The 15,314-nt window shown below is 40.3% G+C and overlaps 1 pseudogene across 1 annotated transcript; it reads left to right on the plus strand.

The window, feature by feature from the left end:
- Position 1: 1 nt before the first annotated feature.
- On the plus strand, positions 2 to 14,833 carry LOC308397051 (annotated as a pseudogene). The gene is made up of 5 exons (XR_013974797.1): positions 2 to 471; positions 913 to 1,015; positions 13,716 to 13,719; positions 14,203 to 14,350; positions 14,512 to 14,833. The product of XR_013974797.1 is annotated as an uncharacterized misc_RNA (transcript).
- The last annotated feature ends 481 nt before the right edge of the window (positions 14,834 to 15,314 follow it).

A 15,314-nucleotide genomic window follows, 5' to 3' on the forward strand; every position in this document is an offset into this window, starting at 1 on the left:
AATAACAGTGCTAGTGTTGCTAACGTGTCCCTCGGCGTATAGATCAGCTGTACCGAGGCCTGAAACTCTTGAGCGAAGGGAGAGAGAGGCCGATCAGCTGCAGCAGCTCGGTACATCAGCCCTAAACACGGCCTCGACCTTTGAACCGTATCGTGACCCTGCCAGCAGAACTGCTACTGAGCCTGACGTCCAGCAGCAGCATCAGCACAGCATCTTGTTCTCACCCTCGGGCCTGGGTCAGCTCTGGCTCAGCTTGCCCAGCTTCTGGGTCTGATAGCCAGAGCCGGCCCCGGAGGCCCCAGGGATGGTGGCAGACTAGACAGAATACAGCCTGCAGGCCACCATATCTGCTCTCACAGATTTGCAATACAGCCTCATCTCCAGGAGGGAGGGAGTGGAGGTGGGCTTCAGAAGGCGACTGGGGCTGGAGCCAGGACAGATGCTGGGATTGGTGGTGCCACAGCAGGAGTGGCAAATTGGAGCTCAGGCAGATGATGGCGCAAAAAAAAGAACTGGGGGTCAGTTAAGATTGCGGAGCAGCCTACATGTTGATGGACGAGCTACACTACACCATAAAAATTTATTTTCCAGGTCTCATGAATCTGAGTCCTCTGTCTGCACCGTCAGCTCTGAGACTTGGAGGAAAGACCAGCAGCCCTCTGACAAACTTATACTTAACAATCATGTGTATTTCAACGGTAGCTTATAAGTATTTACGCTTCAAAGATTATATTTGCTTGTTTTTATCCATGAATATGTGGTTAGAGTATAAACCAAGTGTTTCTTTATAGGAATGAAGCTTTGTTATTATGTGTTGATCATGTCAATAACAAACACATCAGGTATTCAACCATTTGAAAAGCCCCACACAGACCTTCAGGCTGAATGCTGCAACCACCTCACTGCTCCTGGTTTCCCAAAGCAGACCTGCGGCCCTTGGAGGACCGCCTCTCTGACAGCTGTAAGAGCTTCTGGATCAAGAACGTGAAGCCTGGGCCAGCTGGGAATGCAGCTGGTTAAACAAGAATAAAATTCAAACCACAGCACGTCAATCTACCAGCGATACATCGGGCTGTGATTGAGTCATTTTGCATCCCCGTTGGAACATCTCCCAACAGTGCTGAAATATTTTACTTAAAGGGGATGCAGCATGGTGTATTTAAGTGATGACGTGAATACAGAATCTAAAATATGCAAGTAGTATTTTAGGCACAGATTTATGATATCCTACTGCAGCACATCAAGATGTTTGACTGCATCTGTGTCATTTTGCATCCTTTCTTCATACAGAGATTCAAAGTATTCAAAGTTAACACAGCGTAGGAGGACTGTTTGTTACCCAAAGATACTTTTACTTCATGGCTCCATCTTTCTGAATATGAAAACATGCTTATTTTGTTTTATGCAAGTTTATGTTTCCAGTTTAGTTTTGTGTATAAAACATAAACATAAATCCATCTATTGGATATTGGGGATTTTCTTATTTTATTTTATTTTATTCTTATTAATAATTAATAAAAACACCCAGCACGCCCCTGCGGGCGGTTCATCCTTCAAGCTCGGGTCCTCTACCAGAGGCCTGGGAGCTTGAGGGTCCTGCGCAGTATCTTAGCTGTTCCCAGGACTGCGCTCTTCTGGACAGAGATCTCCGATGTTGTTCCCGGGATCTGCTGGAGCCACTCGCCTAGCTTGGGAGTCACCGCACCTAGTGCTCCGATTACCACGGGGACCACCGTTACCTTCACCCTCCACATCCTCTCGAGCTCTTCTCTGAGCCCTTGGTATTTCTCCAGCTTCTCGTGTTCCTTCTTCCTGATATTGCTGTCATTGGGAACCGCTACATCGATCACTACGGCCGTCTTCTTCTGTTTGTCTACCACCACTATGTCCGGTTGGTTAGCCACCACCATTTTGTCCGTCTGTATCTGGAAGTCCCACAGGATCTTAGCTCGGTCATTCTCCACCACCCTATACAGGCCAGAACATCCAGACTGGCCAACAGCCTGTATCCACAGGCTGTGAGGCTCCTGAACTCTCTGCCCCCCTCTCACGGACAATAACCATATCCAACTTCTTAATAGCAATGAACTGGTCTGCATTGGTGCATCATATCTTTATTCTCTTCCCCCTCCTGCCCCCCCCCCTCTTTCTTAAATAGATAACTATCATATCTGATATCATATCTCACAGTACAATAATATTGAATGGGTTGCATTGTTGTATTTTGTCATGTTTCTCAGGTCTTTGTCTGAATTTCTACGAACATTATTGCTAAGGATTGTCTTATTGCATTGGAGTCACACTGGGTTAAATATGTACACTTGGGTTTTAAGGGGTATTTATTATTTTCTTCTTTTTTTTGGGTTGTATGGAAGCCCCAAACGCAATTTCATTGTTCTTGACAATGACAATAAATAAATAAATACTAAATACTAAATACTTGGGGGCGTCTCCCATTTTGACCTCGGGACTTCCAGGTTATACTCGGCACAGATGTTCCTGTACACTATGCCGGCCACTTGGTTATGGCGTTCCATGTATGCCTTGCCTGCTAGCATCTTGCACCCTGCTGTTATGTGCTGGATTGTCTCTGGGGCATCTTTACACAGCCTGCACCTGGGGTCTTGTATTGTATCTTTATTTGTTTCAGACATATAAAACAAAAAACAATATATACACACTACATATATTTTCATTTACAGATACGAATATATATGTAGATATACACACACACACGTATGTGTTCAGATAAACAAAAAATATATAATGAAATAAAACAAAATCGTCTGACATGATGTAACAATGTTTGGTCTGAAAAGGAGTAGGAAGAAGTATGAACATACTTATTAATTCCTACCCCTGCTCAACATCTTATTGATCCCACATAATTCACCTAATTCCCATCATCACATACTCCACACGATACACGAGGAGAACCTATATAAACTTGGCTACCGTGATTGATATAATTTGGATATAATTTGATATTTTTATACATACAATGGGTGATCATCTTTATCGGTATCATATTCTTCCAAAATCAGTTTTCGAAGTATTTTCATGAACTTACTAATTCCTGAGCATTGCTGTAGATCTATAGTAAAACTATTCCACAGTTTTACCCCATAAATAGTGACACAAAAGGTTTTAACCTTTGACCGTGCTTTAAGAATCCTTAGATTCAATTTCCCCCTCAATTCATAGTCTCCTTCTCTGTCATAGAACATCCTCTGTATATTTCCTGGTAACATATTGTATCTGGCCTTGTACATAATTTTTGCAGTTTTATATTTTATAAGATCCATAAACTTCAGTATTTTTAATTTCAAAAACATGATGTTAGTATGGTCTCTAAATCCTGCTTTATTAATCATCCTGATTGCTTTTTTTTTAATTTTACATATTGGTTGAAGTGCAGTTTTATATGTGTTTCCCCAAATTTCCACACAGTATTCCAAATATGGCAATATAAGTGAACAATAAAGTACCCGGAGTGATTTGGAAGGCAAAAAATATTTAACTTTACTTAGTACGGAGATGCTTCTTGACAGTTTGGCTTGTATATGCTTTATGTGAGGTTTCCAGCAGATTTTGTTATCTATTATCACACCCAGAAATTTTGTATCCGAAACTTGCTCTATTTCAACATTGTTTACTAATAATTTTGCTCCTGCATCTTTTTTACAATTTCCGAATAACATAAATGTAGTTTTTTCCAAATTTAATGATAGCTTATTTCTATCAAACCATGTTTTCAGTTTAATCATTTCTTGTGTGACAATTTCCAAAAGCTGCTGTAAGTTCTCTCCAGTACAAAAAATATTTGTATCATCTGCAAATAGAATAAACTGTAGTATATCTGATGTTCTGCATATATCATTGATATAGAGGATAAACAGCTTTGGTCCCAATACTGACCCCTGCGGAACTCCACAAACAATGTCCATACACTCTGATTGATATTCCCCAATTTTCACAAATTGCTGCCTGTCTCTCAAATAACTCTTTACCCATTCTAACACCACTCCTCTAATGCCGTAGTACTCCAGTTTATCAAGTAATATGTCATGATTAATTGTGTCAAAAGCTTTTTTTAGGTCAATGAATACACTAACTATACATTGTCTTTTATCTATATTGTTGGTGATATTTTCGATCAGTTCCATTAATGCCAATGATGTTGATCTATTTGATCTGAAACCATACTGACTATCCATTATTATTTTGTGTTTATCTATAAATTTGTCAAGTCTATTACTAAAGACTTTTTCCAGTATTTTTGAAAATTGAGAAAGTAGAGAGACAGGCCTATAATTTGTGAATTGGTGTCTGTCACCATTTTTAAACAGTGGTGTTACTTTAGCTGTTTTCATTTGTTTTGGGAATGTACCAGTTTGTAAGGACAAATTGCAAATGTGTGTTAAGGGTTTGGAAATGCCCTCTATCACTCTCTTAACGATTTCCATATCAATGTCGTCAGAGTCTGTAGAGTTTTTTGTTTGTGATTTCCCAACAATATCAATGATTTCCATTTCTTCCACCACCTTTAAGAACATTGAATGAGGATTGCGGTCAATGAGTCTGGTTTCTTTCTCTACAGAATCTGTCATATCAGGAATTGTTTCAGCCAAGTCTGGCCCAACACTTACAAAGAATTTATTGAACTCATTTACCACATCTCTCATATTAGTAATATTTCTATCATTATTTGCGAAATACGGAGGATAGTCTGCCTGCCCCGAGCCCTTTTTGATGATGGTATTTAATGTTTTCCAGATCCCTTTAATATTATTTTTATTCATAATCAGTAATTTTTCATAGTATTCCTTTTTACATGACCTTAAAATACTCGTTCATTTATTTTTATATTTCTTGTATTTATTTTCAGCTTCTGTGCTTCTGTTCATTATAAATTCTCTGTATAAGGTATTTTTCTTCTTACATGCATTTTGCAATCCTTTTGTAATCCATGGGCACTCTGCATATTTTTGTTTTTTACTATATTTCTTTACTGGGCAATGACTATTATATAACAGTTTAAATTTTCCTAAAAAAATCTCATAAGCTTTATCAATATTTTTTTCCTTATACAGCATCTCCCATTCTTGCTTGAGTAAATCACTTTTGAATGCGTTTATTGACTCTTCTGTTCTCACTCGTTTGTATTTTATTGTGTTTTGCTGTTTAACCTTCCTGTAATTGCTGTTATACACTATAAAAACAGGTAGATGATCACTGATGTCATTAATTAGGAGACCACTTATGGTTCTATTTTCTATTTCATTAGTAAATATATTGTCTATTAGGGTTGCCGACTGTGCTGTAATCCTGCTGGGCTTAGTGATCACTGGAAAAAGCCCCAAGCTATACATTGTATTAATAAATTCCTCTGTCGCTCTCTGCTTGTTTGGATTTAGTAGATCTATGTTAAAATCCCCACAAATGAACATGACTTTTTGATTTGTCCTAATGAATGTTTTATCTACCCACTCCTTAAAAATTTCAATATTAGAACCTGGTGTTCTATATATACAACTTACAATGACATTTTTCTCTTTTCCCATACTAATTTCTATTGTTACACACTCTAATATATTATCTACCGCCATCGTCATTTTTTCTACCATCTTGTATTTTAAATTTTTATCCACAAACAAGGCCACACCACCGCCATTCTTATTCTTTCTATTTGTAAGATTTAATTCATATCCATCTATTACAAAGTCCTCTCCTTTCTGTTTATTAATCCATTTTTCAGATACTGCAATCACACTGAATGGATGTGTAAATTTGCTTAAATATTCCCTTATTTAAGACTCGGGACTTCCAGGTTATACTCGGCACAGATGTTCCTGTACACTATGCCGGCCACTTGGTTATGGCGTTCCATGTATGCCTTGCCTGCTAGCATCTTGCACCCTGCTGTTATGTGCTGGATTGTCTCTGGGGCATCTTTACACAGCCTGCACCTGGGGTCTTGCCTGGTGTGATAGACCCCAGCCTCTATGGATCTTGTGCTCAGAGCTTGTTCTTGTGCTGCCATGATTAGTGCCTCTGTGCTGTCTTTCAGTCCAGCTTTGTCCAGCCACTGGTAGGATTTCTGGATATCAGCCACCTCCTCTATCTGCCGGTGGTACATACTGTGCAGGGGCCTGTCCTTCCATGATGGTTCCTCGTCTCCCTCCTCTTTCTTGGGTTTCTGCTGCCTGAGGTATTCACTGAGCACTCGGTCAGTTGGGGCCATCTTCCCAATGTATTCTTGGATGTTCGTTGTCTCATCCTGGACTGTGGTGCTGACACTCACCAGTCCCCGGCCCCCTTCCTTCCGCTTAGCGTACAGCCTCAGGGTGCTGGACTTGGGGTGAAACCCTCCATGCATGGTAAGGAGCTTTCTTGTCTTTATGTCAGTGGCTTCTATCTCCTCCTTTGGCCAGCCTATTACCCCAGCAGGGTACCTGATCACGGGCAGGGCGTACGTGTTGATGGCCCGGATCTTGTTCTTACCATTCAGCTGACTCCTCAGGACTTGCCTGACCCTCTGCAGGTACTTGGTGGTTGCAGCTTTTCTAGCGGCCTCTTCATGGTTCCCATTCGCCTGCTGGATCCCCAGGTACTTGTAACTGTCCTCTATGTCTGCAATGTTGCCTTCTGGTAGTTTAATCCCCTCAGTTCTGACTACCTTCCCTCTCTTTGTTACCATCCGACTACACTTCTCCAGTCCGAAAGACATTCCAATGTCATTGCTGTATAGCCTGGTAGTGTGGATCAGTGAATCGATGTCTCGTTCACTCTTGGCATACAGCTTGATGTCATCCAGGAGGTGGCTGACAACTGCTCCGTTCCGTAGTCGGTATCCGTAGCCAGTCTTGTTAATGATCTCACTGAGGGGGTTCAGGCCTATGCAGAACAGCAGTGGGGACAGAGCATCTCCTTGGTAGATCCCGCACTTGATGGTGACTTGTGCTATGGGCTTGGAGTTGGCCTCTAGTGTTGTGCGCCACATCCCCATTGAGTTCCTGATGAAGGCTCTTAGGGTCCCATTGATCTTGTACAATTCTAGGCATTCCAGGATCCAGCTGTGGGGCATTGAGTCATAGGCCTTCTTGTAATCAATCCAGGCAGTGCACAGGTTGGTCAGTCTGGTCTTGCAGTCTCGGCTGACTGTTCTGTCTACCAGTAGCTGGTGTTTTGCGCCTCTGGTATTCTTGCCAATTCCTTTCTGTGTTCCGCTCATGTATTGACCCATGTGCCTGTTCATCTTAGCCGATATGATGCCTGACAGGAGCTTCCATGTAGTACTGAGGCAGGTTATTGGTCGGTAGTTGGATGGGACCGGTCCCTTCTTGGGGTCCTTGGGGATCAGGACCGTCCGACCTTCGGTTAGTCATTCCGGGTGTCTCTCATTAACTAGCAGCTGGTTCATTTGTGCTGCCAGACGCTCGTGGAGTGCAGTCAGCTTCTTTAGCCAGTAGGTGTGAACCATGTCGGGCCCTGGTGCTGTCCAACTCTTCATACTGGAGACCCTTTCTTGGATATCTGCCACTGTGATGGTTACTGACCCTGTTCAGGGAGGTCGCTGTGGTCTGCCCTCAGATCCTCTAGCCACTGAGCATTGACGTTATGGGTTGCATCCTTCTCCCATATGCTCTTCCAGTATTGCTCCGTCTCCAGCCTTGGTGGTGCTGTTCTCTTATTGTTCCCTTGCCACTGAGAGTACACCTTTGCTGGTTCTGTGGAGAACAGCTGGTTTATTCTCCTGCCTTCTATCTCTCTGGTGTACCTCTTCAAGCGGCTGGCCAAGGCTGTGAGTCTTTGCTTGGCAGTTTCCAAGGCCTCAGGTATGGACAGCTTGCTGTATTTCTTATGCACCTTCTTTGCCGCACCTTTCTGCAACTTTGTTAGTTATATATATATATATATTAGGGGTGCAACGATACACAAAATTCACGGTTCGGTTCGATACTTTGGTGTCACGGTTCGATATTTTTTCGATACAAAAAAATGTTCATGCCTTTTTAATTTGTCATTTATTAAAATTATAAATATATATTTTAACTCAAAAGTACAGTTTTTAAATTTAACCCTAACCCTTGTGCGTGTTTTTTATTTTGACAGCGTATGCACACCTGCGGACCACTTATGTGCAGCCCTGGTTATTTAGCTCGTCATATTGCAGCCACAGAAATTCTTTTGTCCATGAAACCATAAAGCTGCACTTTCTTTTTGCCTTATAGTCTGATTTGTCATAACTTCTCCGTTTTGTGGTAAGCTTTTCTTTGGCTGTCACTTCTTCACCCTGACCTGTCTTATTTGGCTCAGCAGAACTAAAATATATATCTGTCTGTGAAGGTTCTCAGTCATCCAGGTCATCGTAGTCAAATATATATCCTGCTGCTTTTACACACGCACTCACATAAGCTCAGCGATTCTCTGCGCGATCAACCTCTCACATGTTTAAGCTGCGGGAGATTTCACTTGTCATGTTTGCATAGTAAGCTAACGATTAATAAGACGATGTCAGAGGAATTGGTGCACAAATTATCATCACTCACAGATCAGTGCTGTCGCTCTCTATACACAGTTCGAGCGATTGCAAAGTGAAAGCAAAAAAACAAGCGCAAATTCAAACGCGATTTCAATATGTCACATATTGACAGTGGCTCACCGATGCCAATGACATAATTACCCAGCTACATTTCCGAAAGAATGCAAAAGCATTGACATATATTTTTCCTACAATAGCCCGACGGGCAGGGAAGAGATAGATTTTGGTAGCCCGACTGAAAAAAATCGCTAGCCCCAGGAGGTCGGGCTAGCGATATTGCAAGCCCTGTATCTGATTGAGGAATCACTCATCTTTGGAAAAGAGTTTATTACAGAGAAATGTCTCTTTCCAAAATAAAAGCTATACTATACGCTTCTTCTGGGCTATATTCTCAGCAGCATATTAAACATATAAGGAGAATCATGTGCTAACAGCTGTCTAAATTAGATGGCACGATACCACTTTTTTATGTCCGATACCGATACCGATATCATAAATTTGGATATCTGCCGATACCGATATGAATCCGATATAGTGTTTTTTAATCAACAAAACTGTTTTTTAAATATCTTGCTGCATTTTGTATAAGTTCATACTCAAGTTTAAAACAACAACTACACTAAAGCTATTCTGTTATACCTGTATGCAAAAAAAAATATTTCATAGTTCAGCAATACTGATCAATCTAATAAACTTGAACCTACACCATCCTCCCTATTCTGGTATTTTAAAGAGTACTTAGCATAAATATTAAGCAACCTAACTAATAGGGTTCCAACTCCCAGCAACAACAAAAATAAATAAATAAAAAATAGGGAACCACCCCTCACGCTCCACCTCATGATGCTTAATCGACGTAATCAACCTTAATTTGATGCAGTGTGAAAAAAAATGCACAGAAATCAATTATTTTTCAAGAAATATTAAATAGATTCAACATCTTTCTTCAACAAAATTGCAGACTGCACAGATGGTACCTTCCCAAAGGAAAAAGTACTATAGCTTACTAGGGTATATATATTAGACTTAATAGTCACTATATACAGTAAATGACTTCTATTCATTTTACATCAAATTAAAACTTTGGGTGTCAGATAATTATTTATTAAAAGCTCGACATTTTAAATGAGAATAAGAAAGAAAAGTATGTCTTTGTGCCCCCTTTTCCCTGTTCATGCCCTATCGGCCCCCCTGGCTAAACTTTGCTAGATCCGCCCCTGCACAGTTACGTCAGCTACGTAGAAAAAGATCCTGAAGTAGAAAGTAATATTAAATAAATTCTAACAGCAGCTGATCAAGCTTAAACGTGCTGCTGTTGTTCAGCCGCTGGTTTCCTCTTTCTGGTGCAAAGTGGGTCAAAAGCAAACAAGAGAGACGGACTCACGACAGAAAAGCCGATCAGCTGATCATTGATCAGTTTCATGATTGAAGTAGCAGCCGGAGAGCGAGAGGCAGTCGCTCCATATATCGCTTGTTAAACTTAACGTGGGAATGCTTTACAAACATTCAGAGATGGACTTACACACTTGCTTTACTTCTCTCGGGATAACTTTGTCGGAGATGAAATGCCGGGTTGCTAGCGAAGCTCCAAATGCTATCCAGACCACCGACAGGTCCCGCATGCCACAGTCGCTCTATCACGTGATGCATACTGCTCCGACGTGCTAACGTTCTGAGGTGAGTTACGGCGTGTTGCAAGTTTTGTGAGATGCTTTCGTGATATTTAATGGATCGGATTACATTTTTTATTTTTCTCCGATATCCGATCCAGTAATTTAGGTCAGTATCGGACCGATACTGATACGTAATATCGGATCGGTCCATCTCTAGTCTAAATGACTCGGCTAAAGTTAGTAGCATGCTTGTTGTTTTTGTCTTTGCACTAGGATGATGTCGGCGTAAATGTGCAGTCATATTCGTTGTGTTCCCACTAGTGCTTTCAGGTTAATCTCGTTGAAATGACCTTAACGCCACAACACGGCAAATCTCCGTTAACGAGCTACCGCCGATCGCTCCGTGCATGGGGCTAGACGGCCAACACGTTAACGAGCTAACTGCGCCAACACACTAGTTCCCACCCATGTAATTGAGCATTGCATGGCACATCCGACATACTGTTTTACTTTAGTCCATGACTCGCTTACCTTCAGGGTCATACGTCAGAGGTGGGACCAAGTCATTGTTTTGCAAGTCTCGAGTAAGTCTCAAGTCTTTATCCTCAAGTCTCAAGTCAAGTCTCAAGTAATGTCAGGCAAGTCAGAGTCGAGTCTCAAGTCACTGGTGTAAAAGTCCGAGTCAAGTCACAAGTCTGAAACTTTGAATTTCAAGTCCTTTCGAGTCATTCAAAAAAACGAAAAAAAATAATGTTGCAGTTATGCTAAATGTAAATATTAGACCATGTAATTTTTAAATCTGTGTTTTTCTCAACACATGACAAAATAGTGAACTTAGAAAATATACACAAATTGTGAAATTGCACCTCTTTAAAATGCAGCTCAATTAAACCTAGCTCCAAGAATAATTTTCACCGACAGTTCTGAGATAAGCTGCATGTTATTCTTGGATGCGGTTGTAGGACCGGCTTTAAAATCGCATGACAAAAATATCATACACATTAAAAAAAACTGTATCACCAACGTAGCCTGGACAACATTTGCTAGTTAGATGAAGTCAGCTATCTCATCTTAGCATATTTATATGCATATTTATAATCATACGGTTCTTGGAGTGAGTGCATACACTCATGAAGTTTAGTAACTTCAGGTCACTGCAACAAGTCCAGGTACAGTTTACCGACGGATGGGTGCAGGACCTTGAAATGCACCGTGTAGAACGAAAGACCATCGTACGTATCATAAGTTTACCAGTCTCACAAATCGTCGTCATAAATACACATTCGTTAACCGTTTATTAATAGGACCTTTGAGCTCAACGGTAATTAATTAGTAGTGGAAATAATTTCTGGTAGCATCACAGAAATGTAGCAGTGACAATAATACTGTATGCTGTAATCGTACTGGGCAATTAGTGATACAAAAACCTGTTTTATCCTGTGAATAAAAGTATGTTTTTGTCAATGTACCATAATAACAGAAGCGAAACGCAATATTGTGTCAGGACAATTCACTATTTATGCACAATAAATAAAGGAGCATAGCGCGACCATTTCTGTTCAGCGCCAGACTTGCTTGTAACCTATATCACCAATTATTTTATGAAAAATGACGTATTAACTACTAAAAAACACTGACCTTCGTGTAAATGCTTGGAGCAGACTAACCTGTGAGCTGGAGTGTTCTGGGACGTTATATTTGGTCTTTGAATGGCTGCAATCCAGGCCATCCGTCGCGTCTTTGTTACTTCGGAAACATGGCTCGAACAATTTCTCTTCAACGACGTAATCCGATAACAACCGATCTCTTTACCCGTCGGCTTCCCGTGGCTGTCATGCGACCGGCTATTGCAGTTAATAATACAACAGCTTCTTGACATTTTTGTGTTTCTTTTTATCGCTGTATAACTGATTTTAATTGAAAGCCTGCGTGCGCTAGTACCTCTTGCCACGAGTTCCCAGAATCCTTTGCGGTTTTACCCGTGAATGACGTCACATTTTCAATCTCTATATAATATACATGTTAAATTTTATATTTGGGGTGAAATATCAAGTCTTTTCAAGTAAACCGGTTCAAGTCCAATTCAAGTCCCAAGTCATTGGTGTAAAAGTCCAAGTCAAGTCACAAGTCTTAGAACATTTTTTCAAGTCAAGTCTAAAGTCATAAAATTAATGACTCGAGTCTGACTCGAGTCCAAGTCATGTGACTCGAGTCCACACCTCTGTCATACGTCACATGAAAACCAAAATAATTCCAAACGCCAGATCTGAATGAGAGTGGGGGAGGTCCATGTTGTAAGGAGAGCTTAACTTCTGTCTCGCTAGCTTGCCCTGCGCTCTTCCTTCTGACTATGCTGTCTGTGTTGAGCGCTCAGTGGATCTGCGCTCGACAGTGCAGCCTAGGCGGAGTAGTCGAACGCAGATTCACTGAGCGCTCAACACAGACAGCATCGTCAGAAGGAAAGTTGATAAAATAAATTACAAATTTTGTATTGTTCGATACATATACATACCGAACCGAAAGCACTGTATCGAACGGTTCAATATCGATACGAATATCGTTGCACCCCTAATATATATATATATATATATATATATATATATATATATATATATATATATATATATATATATATATATATATATATATATATATATATATATAATATTTTATATATATTCTTTTTTTCTGTACCGGTACTAGTTTTTTTTTTTTTTTTTTACAAAATTTATAATCAGTAATGTCATAAATGAAAAACTATTTACAACAGTTCCAACCAGCAAAATACCGGAGCAAAGAGCCAAAGAATGATTCAGGAATATTGATGCAATAATGTAAGCACTTTTATGTGTCATAATTTAGGTATTTTTTTTAAATTAAAATAAAAGTAATTAGATTATTAGAGTATTTTCATACTCTGATATTAATATACTTTCAATTAAAGGATCAGAGTACTTCCTCCAACACAGTTTGCAAAATAAAGGCTTTAAATCTAAAAATGTAAAAATGTGGACTCGTTCATCCAAACACAGGAAACAGTACCTGTACACAGAATCCTACCTGATAACCCAAGTTTGAATGCTGTGTAAAATATAAATCAAGCAGAATGGAAAGATTTATGAATCTTATTAACTTATATTTTATACACAATAGAATTTAGAAAACATAAAATGTTAAGATGGAGAAAATGTAAAATTTTGAGAAAGAATAATATCTCATTGTTAACCTGATGGCAATAACTCATCTCATAAAAGTTGAGATCGGGACATTTTCACTGCTGTGCAACTGAGCAGCTGTTGTTATTTTCAGGTGGTGAGTGTCTGGATTAAAGTGTGGTGTCCATGTTTGCTGGAAAAGAATTTCAGATTTTGATTCGCCCGACCACAGAACAGTTTTCCATTTTGTCTCAGTCTGTTTTAAACAAGCTTTGGCACAGATAAGACATCATTGCTTCTTCATAATGTTCACACGTGGCTTCTTTGCATGACAGAGCCTTAACCTGCCACCGTGGACGCAGTGGGAAACTGTGTTCACACATGTGTTTCTTTTTTTTGCAGATTGGTGAACCTCTGCCTCAAAGATGCTCTTTTAACAACCAGTCGTCTTATTTTCCAGCCTTTTGTTAATCTCTCCCAACTTTTATCAGATTTGTTGGTGCCATCAAATTAAAAACAATCACTTTTCTTAAAGTGGTACACAAACTGGGATTGTGTGTTGTGTCGTTGTGGATAATCCTTAGAGCACCTCTGAAACAGTGAGGTGAAAACACTGTGAACACCACAACCACGTTACATGCATATTTATGCAGAGGTGAGTCCAGGTGTGACCCCGTTGTGATATATGTTCACTGATAAGAGTTTTCACTCCTGAATCCACAGTCTGTGGAGCTGTGTCAGTCCAACTGCTTCCTGTTGTCAGGTATCACGATGAACGACGTGGAGTAGTTTACTAGTCGGATATAATTACTGTCAGTGAGTGAAATGTCAGGTTGTAACAAGGCTTCTCAGAGCAAACGCATTAACAGACTGACTGTTGTTTCCACAGGTGGGCAGAAATCCGTTTCCCTAAGTTTCAACTCAGGAAATCCTTCAGTTTACAAAGTCTCCTGAGGAGCGCTGGGGTATCATCCACTTTCTCCCACTCAGCCAACTTCTCTGGATTATTGGAGGGAAAGATGCCGTCACTCCTCGAGGTTAAGAAAGAACCAAATAAATGAATACCATGAAGCTGCCAAACACACTGAAACACAACAAAGGATTTTTACTTTTCCCTTGTCTCCTTTACCTCATTTAGAGATCCACTTCTCTTCACTCTGTCCTCTAACTGCTCCTTTTTCCATGTCCTTACATTTAGACACCCCATGAGGTCACGCTGAAGGTGGACGAAACTAAAGCAAAGGAAGGGGGGAGACCTGACACCATGCTCGACTTCTCTGTCCCCCCATGAGTAACCTTTGGCAGCTCGTTCATGCTCATGATCTGTGACGTGGGGCTCATCCTGCTTGTTGGAAGACTCGTGGATCCCACCGATGTCATGAGTGAACATCACACTCTTCTCTTTTTCTTGTGTTCACTGTTTTCACACAGTGACAGTCGTATCATTTCCTGGCAGGAAAACAGGCGTTTACAGCAGTTTCACTGAAGTTGCAGAGGGAGTTTGGTTTTTCAAACATTACAGGGTGATTTATGGTTTATTTCTCCATTTTCATGAAATGATGAAAAGAGATTTAAATGGCAGCAATTTATCCCCGTGACTGAATCTCTGCTATTCTTGCAAAAGTAAAACATAAAAATGCTTTTCTCTCATTACAAAAGCATTTTCTCTTTTTGTCACTTCTTCACTCTGAAAGCTATTTCCTCCTGTAACATCTCTTCATCATCTTTGGCAATTACTGGAAATTGTTTTGCAAGAGCGTATAGCATCATTCTCCAACACCAGAAGAGAAATGCTCACGATGTTGTGTCACATTAGCACGCTAAGGTTTAGCAGCTCTGTGACAGCGGCTCGTACTTTTCACCTCACTCGGTCTTGTGTGATATTGTGATGATCTTAAGCTGACTGAGAAGATGATGAATGGATAATAGTTTGATTAACAGGACAACAGATTTATCACACGCAACACAAATGTCAGCCTATTAATCAGGAGCACTGACTGA

This window comes from Rhamphochromis sp. 'chilingali' (genome assembly GCF_963969265.1).
Source record: "Rhamphochromis sp. 'chilingali' genome assembly, chromosome: 5".
In the NCBI taxonomy this organism is placed as follows: Eukaryota; Metazoa; Chordata; class Actinopteri; order Cichliformes; family Cichlidae; genus Rhamphochromis; species Rhamphochromis sp. 'chilingali'.